General features: G+C 42.0%; 1 protein-coding gene and 1 non-coding gene across 5 annotated transcripts in view; one reads left to right on the top strand and one right to left on the bottom strand.

The window, feature by feature from the left end:
- Window positions 1–18,301, bottom strand: part of NRXN3 (neurexin 3) — a 1,799,700-nt gene that overhangs the window by 984,891 nt on the left and 796,508 nt on the right. The window lies entirely within an intron of this gene.
- TRNAY-AUA (transfer RNA tyrosine (anticodon AUA)) lies at window positions 2,368–2,439 on the top strand. Its single transcript has one exon. It is a non-coding gene; the product is annotated as a tRNA-Tyr (tRNA).

The raw sequence follows: 18,301 nt of genomic DNA, 5'->3' as shown, positions 1-18,301 counted from the left end.
AATTCTCCAGGCCAGAATACTGGAATGGGTAGCCGTTCCCTTCTCCAGGGGAACCTTCCAACCCAGGGATCAAACCCATGGTCTCCCGCATTGCAGGCAGATTCTTTACTGTCTGAGCAGCTCAAAACTTATGCTTAAATAGGTTTTTAATTCCCTTTTGCCGTCTCAAAAGCCAGCCCATTTGGAATTACAGCTTTGTGACCCTATGGACAGTAGCCATCCAGGCTCCTCTGTCCATGGGATTCTCCAGGCAAGAATACTGGAGTGGGTTACCGTTTCCTTCTCCAGAGGATCTTCCCGACCCAGGGATCAAACCCTAGTCTCTCATGTCTCCTGTACTGGCAGGTGGATTCTTTACCGCTAGCGCCACCTGGGAAGCTTTATATACACACATATACTTGGTAGAATCACATGTCAGTAAATTTTCAGACAGTTTAAGATGACCATGACTTTTAGGCTCTGCTCTTGGATCAAGTGTGTAACAGACATTAGGAAATTATCTCATGAAAATATCACCCCACCAAGTTGGGTGACGCTCCCCTGTCTGTGATTTACCACCCAGTACCTGGATCTGGACAAGCAGGTGACTTGCCTCCGCGTGTACTTCCGTTTTCTTTCTGTCTTATCTATCACTCACGAACAAAGGACAGTCATCATTGGGTATTGCTAGATCTTACTGCTCCAGACCTTGGCACCACCAGGAACTTCCATACACCTTATTTTGACAAACTTTGAAGATTACATGTTTTGTTATGCACAGACTCTTGATGTCTAGATTTGAATAATGTCTCCCTTAAGAAATTTTAGTATTACTCTCTACACAAAGCTTCTATTTTACATCATGACTGCTATACTAACTGAAAATTGACATGTTAACTGTTTTTATCCATCTTCCCTTTATTTTTTATCTTTTTTTATTTTTGGCCAAGCTGTGTGGCATGAAGGATCCAAGTTCCGCAACCAGGGCTTGAACCCATTCCCCATGCAATGGGAGTGTAGAGTCTTAACCACTGAACTGCCAGGGAAATCTCCCATCTTCCCTTTAAAACTGAGTTGAAACACCCCTTATTCAGTTGATGGAATCTCCCTTCATCTCTTTTCAGACTTATTAAGGTGTTATGCGCTGAGTTACTTCTCTTTGAAAAATTCACATGTTGAAGTCCTAACCCTCAATATCATAGAATGTGATCATATTTGGAGATAAAGTTCTTTAAAGAGGAAATTAAGTTAAAATCAGGTCATTAGGGCAGGGCCTAATACAACATGATCAATGTTCTCAAAGAAGAGGAAATCTGGACACACGGCACATATAGGGGAAGACAAGAAGAAGAAGAGACAATCATGGACAAACCAAGGAGAGAGGTCTGGAACAAATCCTTCCCTCTGGTGCTTGGAACAAACCATCCCTGCCAACATTTTGCTCTCAGATTTCTAGCCCCCAGCACTCTGAGAAAATAAATTTCTGTTGCTTAAGCCATCTGGGCTGTGGTGCTTTATTACAGCAGTTCTAGCAAACTAAAGACAGAGACACTTAGGGGCCAAAATTCCTCACCACACCTACATGCATGGCCCGATGTGAACGAGCCTCTCCCTATATCTCGGATCTTGTCACCTCCCCAGCTCCCCTGGCAGTTCATTCTCCAGCCAGAAAGCTTCTCTCTCCCAGGCCACGCTGCTCCCAGGACAGGACTTCTGCCGTTTTCTCTGCCTACAGCACTCCGGCCGTGGATCTCCCTAGGGATGGCTCCTTGTCATTCAGGTCTCAGCTCAAAAGCCCCTCTCGGAAAAGCCTTCCTTGACTTTCCATCTAAAAGCAGTTATCTCCTCTACCAATCTATCAAAACTCTGCCTACTTTCCTGGTTTACTTTCACTATAACAATTTATTTTGCTAAACCAGAGAACTTAGCTTGCACCATCATTAATAAATATAATTATGAACCACTTTGTGCAGAAAAATAGATCTCATTCCAGCAACCATATGCCTGGGTTTCCCAGTACAGTCCTAATTTATACCTATTCCAGTGTAATTATTAAAAGAACTCCCTTTCACTGTCAAAACTGTCCTGATTTAGACCAAAAAAAAAAAAAAAAATGATAAAAATACATCCTGAAAGTCATTAAAAGGTTTGAGTTGTTTTCTACACAAGATGACATAGCTTGGCTCTTAAGTTCTGTGCATCTCTGCTTTCAAGCACTAAATAAGCCCCATGGTTTCACCCCTCTGTTAACTGGCACGTGACGTTTCTTCTGCCTGGAATCCTCTCCCTCCTCACCCAGCACGCTCAAATGCAAGTGTTCCTCCTCATCCTTCAGGACACTGCACAGGGGGAAATCCTCTGGTTCAGTTCAATGGGAATTAGGCAACTTCCCTGGTGGCTCAGATGGTAAAGCATCTGCCTATAATGCAGGAGACCCGGGTTCAATCCCTGGGTAGGGAAGATCTCCTGGAGAAGGAAATGGCAACCCACTCCAGTATTCTTGCCTGGAGAATCCCATGGATGGAGGAGCCTGGCGGGCTATACAGTCCATGGGGTTGCAAAGAGTCGGCCACAACTGTGTGAGTTCACTCACTTACTCACTCACTCCTGTGTATCACACTACAGTGTAACTTCTTTATTTCTATATACTTCCCATTGGATTACAGGCTTCCCTTGAGAATAATTTTCATTCATATTATATCTCCAGTATCTAGAAAATTTCTAACATGGTGGACATTGGATGATGCCCAATAAGTGGTACTAAATGAACCCCTGAACGCTTTCTAACTCTTCTAAACTTGTGTTGTTTTCTGTTTCATGTACCGTAGGATTTTAGGAAAGGTGGAGGAAAAGGGAGCTCAGGCATTCATACGGTTATCAGTTCAGTTCAGTCACTCAGTCGTGTCCGACTCTTTGCGACCCCATGGACTGCAGCACGCCAGGCCTCCCTGTCCATCACCAACTCCCAGAGCTTGCTCAAACTCATGTCCACTGAGTCAGTGATGCCCCCCAACCATCTGATTCTTTGGCATCCCCTTCTCCTCCCGCCATCAATCATATGGTTATAAAATAGATTAAAAGTATTTTATAAACCATCCAGAACTCCATATACCTGAAACTCAAATTGAAAACTCTATCCTTGAAATTTCCCTCTATTTTCATTCTGACATCTTTAATTTACATTTTCATATCCAATTGGCAGTAGAAAAACACTTGCTGTGTCTCAAAATCATCTTTTACGTGCTGCTCTTGGACAAGCATCTCTTTCCCATATTTCCTCTTCCATTGTGACATTGTCACCTGTTTACTCTCTCAGATCACTCTGACATCTTTTTTCCTTTTGTCTATACTAACACTCTATCCACTAAATTATTCCATTCTTTCATCAAATGGAACAAAGCGAGAAACCCACTTGAGCAAATTATCCCTCATCCACTCTTTATTTCTCCTCTCTTTTGTGACAACCACTTCCAAATGACATCCCTGCCCCTCCCCTTCCCCTCTTCATTCTGTTTTCCACAGAGCAGCTAGAGGGATCCTTTTAAAACCAAAGTCAGAACATGCTACCCTTCTGCATAGCCTTCCCTCATGGTAGGAGCCAAACTCTCAACTGCAGCTGCAAGATCATTCATGACCTGGTGTTCAGCTACTTTTCTGACTACATCTTGCTCACTTAGCTTTAACTACACTGGTCCCTTGGTCGTTTGTCAAATCTTTCAGGCCCCTGGTTAAGTAACACCACCCCTGCTACCTTCTCTGGAATATTCTTCTTCCAGACAGCCATATCACAATGCCTTCCTGTCTCTGCTCAAATGTCACCTTCTCAGACAGGTGTTCTTTGACCTCATTCTTTGGAAGAGTAAACCTTTACCTCCCCTCACCCTTTTGCACCCTATTCTTCTTTGTTCTTTGTTTCTCCAAAGAGTTTATCACCATCTGTCTTACAATCTTATTTTCTTCTGTATCTGTTTATTTCCTGTTATTGTTGTTTAGTCACTAATTCCTGTCCAACTCTTTGCAACCCCATGGACTATAGCACACCAGGCTTGTCTGTCCTCCACTGTCTCCCAGAGTTTGCTCAAATTCATGACCATTGAGTAGGTAATGCTATCTAACTATCTCATCCTCTGTCATCCCCTTCTCCTCCTGCCTTCAGTCCTTCCCAGCATCAGGGTCTTTTCCTGAGTCAGCTCTTTGCATCAGGTGGCCAAAATATTGGAGCTTCAGCATAAGTCCTTCCAATCAATATTTGATCAGGGCTGATTTCCTTTAGGATGGATTGGTTTGATGTCCTTGCTATCCAAGGGACTCTTAAGAGTCTTCTCCAGCACCACAATTCAAAAGCATCAATTCTTTGGCACTCAGCCCTCTTTGTCTATAATCTCCAATAAAGTATAAGTCCCAAGAGGAGGGGTTTGGTTATTGTTGTTCATTGCTTTATTCAAAGCTCTTTAGACAATGCTTGGCACCTAGTTGAAGCTCACAATATATTGATTGAATTGATGGATGCAATTACCTACCTTTCTAATTTCCTTCATCAATCCATACCTGCAAAGCAGCTGGGTTAATAGGTGGGTGGTTAAGAAACCTGAATAGGAAAAGGAAGGTGAACAGTAACCACTGGTGGAACTGAAGAAGCAACTGAAGAAGGTCCAGTTTTGGTTGCAGGAATCAAAAAAAAAAAAAAAAAAAATCCAGCTTTTTCCTTGGGTTGGGTCAGTACACAAAGCATTCAGAAAGTCCAGCACAGAACTGGTAACAATGCTGGAACTGGGCAATTTAGGTACTGTCGGCAGAACTTACTTTTGTCCCCTTATTTATTAGGGAGTCAATAAGCAATAAAGGCTAGATACTGCTGAGACTTCTTGAACAATAGTTTCAAACTAGTGCTACAGGGTCATAAAGAGGTGATCCTGGGACTGCCAAGTCTAGGGAAAGCTCAAGGATCCAGAGCTCCTACCCTCAAATGAGAGCAATTCAGCTTATTTATCTGTTTCCTGTTTATCATAGTACACCATGCTGCTGAACATTAAAGTCTGTAAAGATGAGAACAGGCCACTTGTGATTAGAAGGCTGTTAATATCCTGGAGGCAACTGTTTCCCTAATATAGAGATGCTGTTTCATAATATAGAGATGCTGTATTGAGCTGGACTGTCATTTACAGGCTTACTTTCTAATCTGCAGCTGTCTTATCAAAATTGCAACTAAATAAGTAGTGTCTTGTTTAACATCTGCCTTTCCCACTAGAATGTACACTCTGTTGAGGGAGGGACCATACCTGTCTTATTTAATGCTGCAACCCAGTATTCTAAGGCATAATAGGTGCTCAATTAATTATTTGTTGAAAGAATGAATAAAGGAATAAGGGATGAATACCTAAACAGCAGAGACAATAGGTATAGCTAATTTATCTCTTACATACAGATATGAAAAGGGAGTTTAATTACAAAACTTGCTCAGATATTTCATTTTCAGAAAAGACTATTATTCTCTACATTTTCTCATCCATTTCCTAAAATATATGAATCCAGCAGAAAATCACCTAGAACACTTTTTAAACACTCTGCAAATAATCCTATTTTGAATTGCCTTCTGCCCAAATTTATTCAAAATCTCAGGCAGACAAGTGTAAATGGAGAACTGTTGAAAGAAGAGATAGCCTTCTAAGTTCTAAATATCTTTTGACTATGGGTTTTCCATTCCTTCTAGATTTGATTTCCTTGAATAATGCCTCAGTATCATACTCTCAGCTTTTGCCAAAGGACAAGACAAGGAGTCACATGAAACTAAACAGCTTATGGTATGTATGTGGTGGAAGCCTTTGTTCTTCAGAAAAGGCTCAGGTAGAAATGTATCATCAAGCTGTGAAATAGGAAAATTGTGTTTTCCTGGAATATCTGGCATGACATTTCCTTACTGACAATAAGAACTGACCATGTTTCCTTTTATTAACTATCTATAGAAAACTTTTAAAACAGAAAGTTGAGGTTTAACCAAGACAACTATCTGTAGTTCCTTCACATCTGAATATTTATACACCTCTCAGACCACCCTTTACCCCAGAGTCCAGTGTTTTACTCTTATTTTTTCACTGACCTGACTTTTTATTCCTATCATTATTCTAGAATATATTATTGTAGCAAGTTACTGAGAAATCCTCTGGGAAATAAGATGAAGTGTGAATATGTAGAAAGGATATGGTTTTCAAACTATGGCAAAATAGGTTTAATAAACTTTATTTATGCTGGAAATACTAATTAGCACTTCATAGAAATGCCATGTAGTATATCTTTCCTTTTATTAATTATTTACTTCTTCCTCATAGTAACTTCATCATCTGTTTAGCCTTACGGATACCGAGCAAAATATACTGAACTATTGGCTCAGTATTAAGCAGGATAAAAGGTAGGGAGTGTCACAAAGGCTTAGTCTTGCCTTAGGCATCTTATCATGAGTTGAACATAGATATAGGTCTCCCCTGCTTTGGAAAGTTCACTCTATGCCACTTTACTTTTAAAAAAAGACCTACGTTAGTACCTGTTTTCACTAACTGGGAGAAATCCAAAAATGGTTTATGTTTTATGAAAACAGGAGAAAAGTGAAAATAGCATTGAGCATTTGTTTTGCTATTATAGAGGCAGCACACACACTGAATGGCTGAGCGTGGTACCACCAAGCTCCTTCCCCTAGAATAACACTTAGCATCTCAGCATCAAGAGGCCACAGCTCTGAACTGTGTCTCTGAACATCTGTGCCTTAACTCAATTTATTTTGTACAACTGTTAGCAAGATGCATCCTAAGGTAACTGCTTTTTCACCTCACATCATTTCCACTTATGCATGACTTCATAAAAATGCCCCACTTTGGGGGCTGGTGGGGGGAACCTGTATAGATGAAATGCATATTAAATTTGCCAATAATACAAAACTCAGAAGAAGGTTACTTTTAACACTGGTGAATATGTAACCTATAAAGTCGGACTGCCTGGTTCATTTCCATTCTATGACCTACGAGCTGTGAGACTTTGGCAAGTTACTGGCCCTCACTGTGCCTTGACATTCCCATTTTTGAAATGGGAATAAAATGATATATGCATCACAGGGTTAAGTATTGAAGTAAATACTACATCAAGATTTATGAGTGTTTCTTATACAGTAAGCAGTCAACACAGTCATGATGTTTTTGCCATAAAATTATCATAGTTGCCAAAAAGTCCAGCAATAAATTCAAAACACCATGGGATTACTGAAACTCTGGAAAAAAAGAAGTCATGTTTATTAAGGATCAACACAGGTTTGGGATTCAGGTTTTCAAAATGCATTATGTGGGATGGAGGAGTTCTATCTTAGAAAAAAAAAAAAAACCTGACATCTGAAGAGTATCTGGAAATTTTCCTAGACCCAAAAATCTTACACAACAAAGTTTGGCTGTGTGTTTAGAATGTGCAGGACATGATTCTAGGGACTCTGAACATCAATCAGTAAAAAGAGATTTACAGCCTCATGTATCCCAATGGAGATCAAAATGAGCTAATAATCAAGCAAATTAATGAAGACAGTGTCAGAGAGAGAGGTGATAAGAGAAGAAAGTGGACTTGAGCACAGGGAAAGACTGCGATCAGTTCAAGAACAGACTTTTTGAAACAGCAGTCATGGTTGGGGTTGGGGGGCAGGTCTTTGAGAAATGATAGTCCAGCTGTGAAAAGGTGAGATGGAGCCAGCCCTATGACTATCCTGGAAAGAATGTTCTAGATTAGGAAAGCCACAGGTTTACAGACCTGGAAGTGACAACAGTCATGATTGGGTTGTTAAAACAGCACCAAAAATTAGGTGACAATGATGGCAGAAAAGATCCATAACAGAGGACTCCCTGTCGGCCAAGGATGCCGTGTTCCTCCTAACACTACCAGGGAGCTACCACCGACGGATACCTCACTGGAGAGGGGGATCCTACATGCAGGGAGGGGGTGACTTGTCCAGAGTCTCACAGCCAGAAAGAGGTGCAACCAGAGCGTGAGTCCACTCCGCTGGGCTTTGGACACTGGGCTCTTCCTGCCACATTCAGAAGGGAAGTGAAGCCTACAGCAGAGTGAGGAAAGGCCGGCTAGACCATCTCCTATGGCAGGACAGTTTATTTTGGAAGGTATATTTTAAAAAGAAAGTGGACATACAGAAAATGGAATAGAAATGGTCAGGAGTAGGAAAACTATCTTACCAGAAATGACCAAAAGATCTGAATGTGGCCAGCAACGTGAAAAGAGAAGGCAAGGGGAAGATGGGCTAGCTTTCTTTAGGTGTCTAATGAAATTTGTACAGATGAATAAATAAATGATAGGGAGGTGGGAAAAAGGGACCGAGGGAGTGTGCAAAAATATCTTTATATAATTCTAAAAGGAAAAAAATATGATCAACAGAAGAACAGTAAGTGACAGAAGATTCTGGCAAAGATGGGTCAGGGGCAGGAGTCTCAGCAATCCAGAAATCTGAGCTACCTAACTATGGAAGAAGCTTCTGGTGAGACCGCAAGGTCCTCATGGTCTGTAAATGTACATATTAACTAAGAAAACATGACTCATTTTTTATGGGTTTGCAAGAGGGACTTCTGCAAAGCTGAAGCACTGGACTAGATGAATTCAAGTTCCTCTTACAACTCTACATTCCTTGCTTTCTATCATGGAAGCCATAAAACAACACATTGGGTTTCGTTAGAAATGTGATTACCAAGAGTGTTAAGCCACAGAGGGTATTAAAAAAGAAATGCTCATAGCTGTTTATATTATTCCTTGCCAAAATATGTATTTTTAATATATATCAGTTCAGTTCAGTCGCTCAGTCGTGTCCGACTCTTTGCGACCCCATGAATCGCAGCACGCCAGGCCTCCCTATCCATCACCAACTCCCAGAGTCCACCCAAACCCATGTCGATCGAGTCGGTGATGCCATCCAGCCATCTCATCCTCTGTTGTCCCCTTCTCCTCCTGCCCCCAATCCTTCCCAGCATAAGGGTCTTTTCCAACGAGTCAACTCTTCACATGAGGTGGCCAAAGTATTGGAGTTTCAGCTTCAGCATCAGTCCTTCCAATGAACACCCAGGACTGATCTCCTTTAGGATGGACTGGTTGGATCTCCTTGCAGTCCAAGGGACTCTCAAGAGTCTTCTCCAACACCACACTTCTAAAGCATCAATTCTTCGGCACTCAGCTTTCTTCACCATCCAACTCTCACATCCATACATGACCACTGGAAAAACCATAGCCTTGACTAGACAAACCTTTGTTGGCAAAGTAATGTCTCTGCTTTTTAATATGCTATCTAGTTTGGTCATTACTTTCCTTTCAAGGAGTAAGCGTCTTTTAATTCCATAGCTGCAATCACTATCTGCAGTGATTGTGGAGCCCAAAACAATAAAGTCTGACACTGTTTCCACTGTTTCCCCATCTATTCGCCATATATGTGGCTAAAATTCTTAAGGCATGTGTTAAATGCCCTCTGTGTTGAATAAACTAGTTGGAATGCAATCCTTACACAGTGACATGTTGAAGTCTATATAGCATGGGAAACACACACACAGGTTAGAAAGCATATGCACAAAATCTATTCTAGAAAACACAGCCTAGGAAAATGCTGGTTATGACCACATAGTGCAAAGTTGATACACTACTTAGTTTTTCCTTAAATCTCTATCTCAGCAGCTCAGGAACTGTAGTGTAATGGAGACAGAAGAGTCCAATGTGTTCCCTGGTGAGAGTCTGGCCATCTTCAGGAAATATGACCCCACAACCCTCCATGGGTTGATGGAGGGTTTACAAGACTATGGAGCAATGGTAACTTCATAGTGATAAGAAAACAAGATCCAAAATCAGATTTAGTTGGCCTTCTGTATCTGCAGGCTCCGCATCCACAGATTGAGTCAATTATGGATCAAAAATATTTGAAAAAAAATTCCAGAAATTTCCAAAAAGCAAAATTTCAATTTGCTGTATGCCATCAATTATTTACATAGCAACTGCGTTGGATTTACAGCTATCCACATAGCATTTACATGGTATTAGGTATCATAAATCATCGAGGGAGGATTTAAAGTATAGTCCCCGTGTGTAGGTTACACGGGGACGTGAGCATCCATGGATTTTGGTATTCACAAGGGATCCTAGAACCAGTCTTCCACAGATACGATGGGGTGACTGCATGTAGTCCAATATCAACAATAAAAATGAGCAGAAGAAAGACAAAGGAGATGTCTAACTGTTATCAGTGTTTGTGTGTTGAGACTATGAACTACTTCTTCTTTTTACTTTTAGGGGAGAGACAAGCTTTTGTCTGCCTGGTACCACCTTCCCTGTTTCTAGCAGACACAACTCCCTGACTGTGAAGAGGACCGTAACCCAGGCCAGGACAGTCACTGAAACCCGGCCACAGGAACTGTTCCAGGAATAATCACTTGTCCCAAACCGAGGTTATCAAAGTCCTTCCCTATTTTTTAAGTGGATTTAGCAGGAAATGTTTTTCCTTCCTCTCCAGCAGTATAAGTTTGTAAGTCTGTACCTGCCAAGGGCACGGCTCCAGCTTTGTGGGGACAGCATTTCTGAAAAAAAGAAACCAAACTGCAAAGAGAAGAGATGAGGGGAGAAGAGGGCCAGAGAATATGAATGACTGGGTTCTGAGTGATTAAACTTTCTGAATCTAGTCATTAAGGCCAGGGCAATTACTGCCCTTTCTGTAGTTAAGGCCATGGATTTGCATGAGGTCAGGGAGATAAGAGGCACTGGAGACAATTATTTCCCTAAAGAAATTCTATTTGGGGGAAAAGTGAATCATGCCTGTTTGCACCAACTGAACATCATAGAAAGGTAAAGAATTAATAATAGTAATGTGTAAGGGAGTTCAGAGAAGGGCCTGATTATTACTAGGATCAAAGAAAGTGAGTTGGTGGCATAGGTGATAAGTAAGTGGTATCAAGAAGGGGTTTCGACATCGGGGAAACTTTTGGGAAGAACATTCTGGGTGGAAGAAACAACAGAAGCGGTAGAGATGGGAGAAGACAAGGAGAGTTAGTTGGTATCTGGTTCGGTTGGTATGCAGGGCACAGTGTGAAAAGTAATGCTGGGAGACAAAACTGGAAAATTTGACCAGGGCCAAAATGTAAAGAGCCTTCAATGAATGTGAATTTGGTTTACTTAAGTTACAATCATACAGCTTATGTAACAGATCTCCCCACCCCATTGTTATTATCATTGAAGTTTTAACTTCTAATAGTAAGTAGAACTGTGCCATAATCAAGTTCAACAAATCAGTCAAATTAATGAAACAATCTGATTTTTATGACTTAATTGCCTATCAATGACAGAGATAACTGTTTGTAAACAATTATCTGTTTTAAACTGACAATAATTGCTTTTAATTTTATCTAACGATTTCCCTAATAAAAATAAGAAAGAAAAGAAGGTGAAGTTGCTCAGTCGGGTCTGACTCTTTGCGACCCCATGGACTGCAGCCTACCAGGCTCTTCCATCCGTGGGATTTTCCAGGCAAGAGTACTGGAGTGGGTTGCCATTTCCTTCTCCAGGAGATCTTCCTGACCCAGGGTTTGAACCTGGGTCTCCCGAATTATAGGCAGACGCTTTACCATCTGAGCTACCAGGGAAGTCCTAAAAAAATATGAATGATCTTATTTTTCCCATTGCCCTTCATATTTTCAATTTCCCCTTCCACCAAACCTTTGCTTAAAAAAAAAAAAATGTGTTTATGTTGGCTTAAGTAACAATTACAAAAATCCCCCAATGCAATGATTCTTAATATAACACATAAACTCTATCAACTTTAGTTTCACTATTTCTAAGTATTCTCCATAAAAAATTGTTGATAGATTATGGGTTCTCTTTCAGACAGGGAGACTATTAATAGGCTTTGTAGAAGAATGACACATTAAGTGATTTTTTACCATTTTATAGACGATTAACTCTCAAAATGATTTCATTTTACTGAGATCACACCGTTAAGATTTTTATTCAACAAGCTATGATATCAGGCCCTGGGAGAGAAAATGAAAAATTCATAAGTTTTCCTTTAGAACAGAATAAGGCTGTCCAGTCAGAATGATGCAATACAAACGCATAAACAATTTAAATAAAAATTCAAAGGAAGAACATAGCCAACATTAGTGGTATAGAAAAGAGGAAGAATTAAAGGCAATGTAAATGATCATATCAGGTCTTACAGGTAGGTGGCTGACAACTAGGGCAATCCATCTGGAGACCACAGTAAGGGCAGAGGGAGGACCATGGGGTGCTCATGAAAAGGTGGGGCAGCAATTCAGAGGAGGACCACAGGGCTGGGAAGACAGAGGGGGTCAGATCCTGAGGGATCTTCGATGCTAGACACGGTCTGCGTGGTATCAATGACAGGAGGTGATACTAAAGGACTTGGGCCAAAGAGTCAGTTTAGGGAAGCGAAGCTGATGATGGTCCAGGATAATATAGAAAAAGAATGGAGTCAGCGAGATCAGCTGGAAGACTACTACAGGGACGTCACGAGACATGCAGACAACCAAGGTCAGGGCTGTGCTGTGCGTGAGTCGCTCAGCCGTGTCCAGCTCTTCGCGACCCCGTGGACTGTAGCCCACCAGGCTCCTCTGTCCATGGGGATTCTCCAGGCAAGGATACTGGAGTGGGTTGCCATGCCCACCTCCAGGAGATCGTCCCAATTCAGGGATCGAACCCAGGTCTCCCGTATTGCATTAAGTAAAGTAAACAACGCAGATTCTTTACCGTCTGAGCCACCAGGGAAGCCCAAGAATACTGGAGTAGGTAGCCTATCCCTTCTCCAGGGGATATTCTCGAACCAGGGTCTCCTGCATTGCAGACAGATTCTTTACCAGCTGAGCCACCAGGGAAGCCCCTAGGTCAGGGTTGCTGCTGCTGCTGCTGCTGCTAAGTCGCTTCAGTCGTGTCCGACTCTGTGTGACCCCATAGATGGCAGCCCACCAGGCTCCCCAGTCCCTGGGATTCTCCAGGCAATAACACTGGAGTGGGTTATGGTGGGGCAAATAGAAACTGTGAAAACCAGCTTAGAAAACGATCCCCAGTATTCAGTTACCATCTAGAGAGGATGTGGTGACAGGGAAAGTGGAAAGCAGAGTACAAAAGGGAAGGGGAAATGAACCCAAGTTTCCAGTCTGGCCAAGGGGAAATGGAGCTTCTGATACAAAGGATGAAACCACAAAGGGAGAACGAAGGAGTGGCAGGCACTTTGAATTTGCAGATCCTGGGTTGGAACTGAGGGGAAAATCATTCAAATCAAAGTGACCTCCTGAGAGTTGCAAGTAAGAAGTTAAGATTCTATTGAGAGGTCAGAAATCCATTTATAAACTTTTGGAAATCATCTCTACAGATGATTTTTGGAAATCATCTCTACAGCCTCTAAACTCAGTTGCCATGAATTCCTACCTGGTTTGTTCCTATGAAACAGGCTTTCTCAACCTGAGGACTATTCGCATCTCGTGATGTGATGTGTGTGTGCGTGCTCAGTCGTGTCCAACACTTTGTGACCATATGAACTGTAACCCACCAGGCTCCTCTGTCCCTGAAATTTTCCAGGCAAGAATACTGGAGTGAGTTGCCACTTCCTTCTCCAGAGGAGCTTCTGACCCAAGGATCAAACCCGTGTCTCCTGTCCTGGCAGGCAGATGTTTTGCCACTACACCACCAGGGAAGCCCCATCTTAGCATCTCAGGCTGGATAATTCCTTGCTGTGATGACCATCCTATACATTCGAGATGTTTAGCAGCATCTCTGGCCTCTACCACTAGATGCCAGTAACACCCTATCTGCTAGCTGTAACAATCAAACACATCTCCAGACCTGGCCCAATATCCCCTGAGATGCAAGGTCACCCGTGGTTGAGAACCAATCCCCTAAAGAGAGACTGGGCTTTATAACCAGAGGGCCTGATTTTGAGTCCCAGTCTGCCTTTTGCTATTCAAACAATCTTGAATTTATCACTTAATCTCTGAGGCACAGTTTCATCTGCAAATAAACATACATAATTATTGTCCCTACATCATATTGTGGGTGGTAAAGGGTAAACTGTGATAACGCAGATAAAGTGCCTGGAATCAAGCAAGTATACAAGAAATGGGACCTATTACTGTGCTGTATGAACAATAGACATCACCTAGACTTTGTCTCTGAGGTCATTCCCCATTCACTGAGGCATGCAGAGAGGCCCAATAACTGTTGACAAGGCAAGCAATGCATGTTTTTCTTTAAATAGCACTTCATTTAAGGCCTAATATAAAACTGAACCAGTTGACAAAAGGTGTCTATCACGATACATTGTTTTATACATCAGTCACACATCCCCAGGGTCCAAAAGGTCATGACGTTGTTCAATAACATCAGTAATACCAATTCTTCTCTAAAAGAAAGAACGAAGTGTATAAAGACTTAAAAGGTATAATAAAAAGTCACGTTTTAGGTGAGTTAGGAATTTCAGTGGGCTTCCCCCGTGGCTTAGTGGTAAAGAATCCACCAGCCAACACAGGAGACACAGGTTTGATCTCTGGGTCAGGAAGATCCGCTGGAGGAGGACATGGCAACCCACTCCAGTATTCTTGCCTGGAGAATCCCATGGACAGAGGAGCCTGGCGGGCTACAGTCCACAGGGTCACAAAGAGTCAAACACAACTTAGCGACTAAACAACAACAGAAATTTCAGCATTAGCTGAAAAAGATTTTAATCTTCATGTTAGTTCAACATTTCAGGAATTGGGAAAGATGCTGTTTGATACATATTTCTTAGGTCCCCATGCTAACACTAGACTAGAAAGATAAGCCCTCATGGTTTCTGTCCTCAGAACATAGGTCCAGAGAGGAGAAAGGGAATGGCTAGGACAAAGAAGAACTCAGTGTAATACAGTGCTATGGAAAATTAGCGGAGAGCAGTTTCAGCCTTGCCAGAGAAATCAAAGATAACCTCCCAGAGGGAGAGGCAGGTGAGCTGAGGCCTGCAGGCTGAGCATGAGTTCACAGGAGGATAAGCAGCAGCGCGTGGGATCCAGGCGGATGAAGTACACGGAATACACAGTCACAGCTGTGAGAGGTGTTGACCCGTTCAGTGAATTGCAATGGTTTGTGTTTTTGGAGCATAAAATTCAAGGTGGGCAGTTGTAAGGTTGAATCTGGACTCAGGCAGGCAAATGTTAGATAGTAAAGCACCTTGCACATCAATTAAAAACAGTAAATTTCATTTTACAGTCCATGGGAAATCACTAAAGAATCTGGAGGTCACTGTCCATGTATTATGAACATTTTAGAAGAAAACATTGATTTGCTTTGTTTCAGCATTCGAACCTCTCCTTCTCCACTTCTGCCTCCTCCCTTTTCTGCTTCTCCTTTTTCTTTACTCCTACTACTTTAAATGCCTCCAAGGAAACATTAAATGGCATTTTTAAATAGTCTATTTTAAAATAACTATGTCTTTTGTATTTATCACTGCATCATACATAATTCAAAATTAGGTAAACATAGAAAACATATAAGTATATAAGAATTGGCCAAACACATTCTAGGTTAAAACATAAACTGGCAAAAAGGTCTTAATGTCAAATAAGAATGTTTTCTTTTCATGGAATAATGGCTGCACAAAGTGAGACACGTTTAGATGTCGCCACTAGAGGGAGCCAGAGTGTGAGGTTCTATGCAAGGCCTCTGTGCTAGCATGCTGGTGAACCAGGAAATAGAATTCTTTGCAAATCCTTTTGTCTGCTTGTCTATTTTGATCAAAATCCTTCAGTCTGGCAGAAATAATTCAGCTGATGCCAGAGTCTATTTAACACACCAAAAGGTGGATCATTACTGATGCCTGGTTTTCATGCTGGAATCAAACTCTCAGTCCCTATTTCTAGCCTCTTTATATCTGAGACATCCTTCAAATAGGCCTTGAGTAAGATGGATCGCTGGCTAAGATTCAAGTGTCACCTCCATCCTGCATGGCTGAGGGGAGGGCGGGAAAAAGAAAAGAAGAAGATGACGTTAAGGGAAAGGGAAATTCTTAGCTCAGACTTTCAATAATCAGTGAGGAACCCTAAGATTAGCTAGAGTTAAGAAGTGTTACTGAGTCCAAGCTTGCTCTGCAAGCCATTAAGGGACGAGATGTTAAGGCAAGGAATATGACTTTATTCAGAAAGCTGGGTGACCCAGAAGATGGCAGATTAATGTCTCAAGATAACCATCTTGTTCGGGTTGGATGCCAGCTTCTTTGATGGATTGGACATGGGGGAAGTGAGGAAACAAAGTAAAAAGACCATTTAATTCTTGCAAATATCTCCTAGAATGGCAAGCCTCAGGCAGGGGGATGTGCTCCTTTTTCTTACAGTCATTCACAAGTGAGAGGGTCAGATTATCTCCCTGTGAGCCTAACAAAGGCACTGTAGTTTAAGGGTCAGACAAAGAGGGCAGGGTCCTCTAAGGCAAGCCATTATGTGTGATTATAATAACAAAGGGCTTCCCTGGTAGCTCAGTTGGTAAAGAATCCACCTGCAATGCAGGAGACCCCAGTTTGATTCCTGGGTCAGGAAGATCCGCTGGAGAAGGGATAGGTGACCCACTCCAGTATTCTTGGGCTTCCCTTGTGGCTCAGCTGGTAAAGAATCCACCTACTGTGCGGGAGACATGGGTTCAATCCTTGGGTTGGGAAGATACCCTGAAGTAAGGAAAGGCTACCCACTCTAGTATCCTGGCCTAGAGAATTTCATGGACTGTATAATACAGTCCTTGGGGTCACAAAGAGTCAGACACGACTGAGCAACTTTCACTTTCATAATAACAAAAGCAGCCAAAGACAGATCTAGCATGGAGGAGTCAAAATTTACTCCTGGCTTCCTCCAGGTTACAGAAGCAAAATGGCTACCCACTCCAGTATTCTGGCCTGGAGAATCCCATGGACTATACAGCCCACGGGGTCGCAAAGAGTCCAACACAACTGACTGACTTTCACACTCACAAGCTGCACTTAACTTTGCATGCATACTAAGTCACAAAAGTCAAGTCTGACTCTTTGCAACCCCAGGGACCATAGCCTGCCAGGCTCCTCTGTCCATGGGACTCTTCAGGCAAGAATACCAGAGTGGGTTGCCAGGCCCTTCTCCAGGTGATCTTTCCAACCCAGGGATTGAACCCGGGTTCTCTTTCATCTCCTGCATTGGCAGGCAGGTTCTTTACCACTAGCGCCACCTGGAAAGCCCATGGTTAACTTTGGTGGGGACTGCATTATCAACTCTCAAAACAATTACTTTTTACGCAGATCCCACAGTCAGACTCTCATTTCATAAACTATAACATCAAGCCTGGGAAGGAACACAGAAAATTCATAGGCTGTCTCTTAAAAACACAGACTGTCCGGTTGGTAGGATAAAATACAGATATGCAGAATGTTTGAACAGAAATACAAAGAAATAGCTACGGGTTAGGGCCATGGTACGTGGCATTAAAAAAAGAAGAAGAATGAAAGGAATGTATCAAAAAGCTGCAAGGTTGGGTCCATAAATACGGACACCTGTAGAGAAAGAAATGGAGAGAAAATTAGACACAAATCCCTCCCTGGAAGGATACCCAGGCTTGAGATGGGCCATGACGGAGAAAGAGATTACTTTTTAAAGCATTATTAGCAGATGGAAACGAATATTTGTAAGCCATTCTTTTAGCGGTGGATGAGAGACTGGATAGAATATTGACTGCAGGATGCAATGTGACCATACATGGGGGGAAAGAACCGGGGCTTCAGACTTGACCTGCTGGAAATTTCCACCCAGCCCACAATGCCTCTGTGACCTTAGGCAAGTCACTTTTGATCTCCTTGGCCTTGTGCATCTGTAAAATGGGACTGATCAAATCTACCTGGTAAAGTTGCTTTGAGGAATAGTGTAGCAAGAACAGTCACCAATAAATAGTGCAGTTTAAATAACAGATCATAGTGATGCCAACAGTAAGCGTCCTCATCCCTCCACTTCCCAGGCTTTCTCCCTTCTTCCTGGGTCAGTCCAAACGTGGAGATGTGCTAGTTTTATTCTTGGGTTTCAGGAAATGTTTCTTTAAAGTAAAGGGCATTCATAAAGTAATATCTATGAAAACATAGATACTATTGTTTTATTTTTTGCAGAGTAAAGAAGTTCTTAGTGATATTACATGGATTCACCTGTGTCCCAGGCTTTGTTGATAGATACCCTGCAGAAGAAAAAGCATGAGATTTCCAGGCAAAGTTCATGTTTTGGGATCCCTAACTCTGCAATAAACATGCAATAGTGATAGTTACTAAAAAGAGAAA

The sequence above is a fragment of the Giraffa tippelskirchi genome, chromosome 7 (genome assembly GCF_054371585.1).
Source record: "Giraffa tippelskirchi isolate mGirTip1 chromosome 7, T2T-mGirTip1v1.2.pri, whole genome shotgun sequence".
Classification (NCBI taxonomy): Eukaryota; Metazoa; Chordata; class Mammalia; order Artiodactyla; family Giraffidae; genus Giraffa; species Giraffa tippelskirchi.
Note: the sequence above shows the minus strand (reverse complement) of the source record. Positions and strands in the feature narration are given on the sequence as shown.